A 3,043-nucleotide genomic window follows, 5' to 3' on the forward strand; every position below is an offset into this window, starting at 1 on the left:
GGAAATTTGGGAGGAAATGGGAAATGGGGAAAAATGGGGAGAAATGGGGGAAAATGAGAAAATTTTGGTTAATGGGAAATTGGGGGAATTTGGGGGGAAACGGGGAAATTGGGGTTTAAAGAGGAAATGGGGGAAATTGGAGGAAATTTGGGGGAAATTGGGAGAAATGGGGAAAATAATGGGGGGAAATGAGAGAGAAATTGGGGAAATATGGGGGAAATGGGGAAATATGGGGGGCGGAAATGGGGGGCAGCACTTATGGGGCTGACCCCTCCCCCCCTTTCCCCTCCCCAGGACGGAGCCGCCGCCGTGGGGCTGAACTGGGACCCCTTGCCCCCCAACGGGAGCCCCACAGGTGGGGGGGGAGCCCCATAGATCTGTGGGGCTGGCCCTATAACTTGGGGGTGGGGGAGGGGGGGGAGCCCCATAGATCTGTGGGGCTGCCCCATAACTTGGCGGGGTGGGGGAGGGCCAGTTTTGGGGGTGACCCCGCCCCCCACGCTGACCCCCGCCCCCTCCCTCCCCCAGCGTGTGACCCCGCCCACCCAGCTGACCCCGCCCACCCACGTGACCCGACTCCGCCCCCCAGCGGCGCTTCCGGGTGTTCCAGGCCCTGTGGGGGCGGGGCCTCCACGTGACCGGGGGCGGGAAGTTCGGGGGCGACTTCCTGGTGTATCCGGGTGAGTGGGGGAGGGGCTGGGGGGGGGGGAGCGGGGAGGGGGCTCTATGGGGCGGATCTGTGGGGCAGGAGGTGGTTATGGGGGTCTCTGGTCCCTGTGGGTTTCTATGGGTCTCTATGGGTCAGTTATGGGTCTCTATGGGTCTGGTTATGGGTCAGTTATGGGTCTCCATGGGTCTCTATGGGGTAGTTATGGGTCAGTTATGGGACCCTATGGGTCTCTGTGGTCCCTGTGGGTCAGTTATGGGTCTCTATGGGTCAGTTATGGGTCCCTATGGGTCCCTGTAGGTCAGTTATGGGTCCCTGTGGGTCATTTATGTGTCCCTATGGGTCTCTATGGTCCCTGTGGGTCAGTTATGGGTCCCTATGTGTCCCTATGGGTCAGTTATGGGTCCCTATGGGTCCCTATGGGTCTCTCATTTCCCGCCCGCTGACTCTTCCCCCCCCCTCCCCCCCCCCCCCCAGGCCCCCCCGAGCGTTTCCACGCGGTGGGCGTGGCCTGCGTGCCCGCGCGGGGGGCGGAGCTTCCGGCGCTGGGGCTCGTGGCGGCCGCGCGGCTGGGCTGCCACGTGCGCAAAACCGCGCTGCTGTGCGCGGGGGGCGGGGCCTGCACGTCGCTGCAGTGGCGGGCTGACCTCTGACCCTTGACCTCTGACCCCCCCCCCCCACCCGTTTGTAACATTAAACACGTTGTTTTAGACACGTTGTTAAAGGGGTTGGGGGGGGGGAGCCACGTGGGAGGGGTCACGTGGGTGGGAGGGGCCACGTGGATACTTGAGGCGCGTCGGTGGGGGGTAATGGGTCACGTGGGTGATTGGGCTGAACCATTTGGGGGGGGTAATATGGGGTCACATGGGTGATTGGGCTGAACCATTGAGGGGATTAATGGGGGTCGCATGGGGGGCCACTTGGGTTTGAACCATTTGGAGGGTTAATGGGGGTCATGTAGGTGCTTGGGCTGAACCATTTGGGGGTTAATGGGGGTCATGTGGGTGCTTGGGCTGAACCATTTGGAGGATTAATGGGGGTCGCATGGGGGGGTACTTGGGTTGAACCATTTGGGGGTTAATGGGGGTCATGTGGGCGCTTGGGCTGAACCATTTGGGGGGTAATAGGGGTCACTTGAGCACTTGGGCGGAACTATTGCGGTGTAATAGGGGTCACATGGGTGCTTGGGTTGAACCATTTGGGGGTTAATGGGGTCATGTAGGTGATTGGGCTGAACCATTGGGGGTTAATGGGGGTCGCATGGGGGGCGCTTGGGCTGAACCATTGGGGGGTTAATGGGGGTCACATGGGGGGGCGCTTGGGTCTGAACATAAGTTGGGGGGAGAGGAAGTCATGTGTATTTGATTATAATATATATTATGTAATATATAAATATATATAAATATATATGTTTTATTTCTGTATTTTATACCCATTTTCATAGAAATATACATATTTATTTATGTGGGGGGGGGGGTCACACATTAACCCCCCACCTCCCAATCCCATTGATCCCTCCCACCCCCTCCCCTCCCCCCCCTTTCATCCCATTGGTTCCATCCACCCTCCCCTGGGCCGCTCTCACCCCCCCACTCCCGCCCTCAAATCCCATTGGTCCCCCCCACTCCCCGCCCCCGAATCCCATGGTCCCTCCCACTTCCCCCCTCATATCCCATTGATCCCTCCTACCCCCCCACTCCCCCCCCCTCAAATCCCATTGGTCCCTCCCACTCCCCCCCCTCATATCCCATTGATCACCCCCCCACTCCCCCCCTCCAAATCCCATTGGTCCCTCTTACTACCCCCCCTCCCATCCCATTGGTCTCTCCCCCTCCCCTCATATCCCATTGATCCCTCCTACCCCCCCAACTCCTCCCCCCAATCCCATTGGTCCCTCCCACCCCCCCCACTCCCACTCCCCTCCCCCCAATCCCATTGGTCCCTCCCACTTCCCCCCTCATATCCCATTGATCCCTTCTACCCCCCCACTCCCCCCCCAATCCCATTGGTCCCTCCCCCTCCCCTCATATCCTATTGATCCCTCCTACCCCCCCACTCCCCCCCCTCAAATCCCATTGGTCCCTCTTACTACCCCCCCTCCCAATCCCATTGGTCCCTCCCACTCCCCCCCCAATCCCATTGGTCCCTCCCCACCCCCCCCCCCCACTCCCCCCCTTAATCCCATTGTTCCCTACCCCCCCACTCCCCCCCCGCTCCCATCCCATTGGTCCCTCCTTCCCATCCCCACCCCGTTCCCCTCGGACCGTTCCATTCCCCTTGTAGGGGTGCGCTCCCCCCCCCCAACCCCTCATTTCCCCCCATTTCCCCCCATTTCCCCCACGGCGCGTACCCCCCATCATCCCCCGGGTTGGGGGG

General features: G+C 60.8%; 1 long non-coding RNA gene across 1 annotated transcript; it reads left to right on the plus strand.

Annotated features, from left to right (window-relative positions):
- The first annotated feature begins 293 nt into the window (after positions 1-293).
- On the plus strand, positions 294-1,457 carry LOC308052522. Its single transcript, XR_013923563.1, has 3 exons — positions 294-355; positions 529-680; positions 1,145-1,457. It is a non-coding gene; the product is annotated as an uncharacterized lncRNA (long non-coding RNA).
- Positions 1,458-3,043: the final 1,586 nt, after the last annotated feature.

The sequence above is a fragment of the Nesoenas mayeri genome (genome assembly GCF_963082525.1).
Source record: "Nesoenas mayeri genome assembly, contig: SCAFFOLD_197, whole genome shotgun sequence".
In the NCBI taxonomy this organism is placed as follows: domain Eukaryota; kingdom Metazoa; phylum Chordata; class Aves; order Columbiformes; family Columbidae; genus Nesoenas; species Nesoenas mayeri.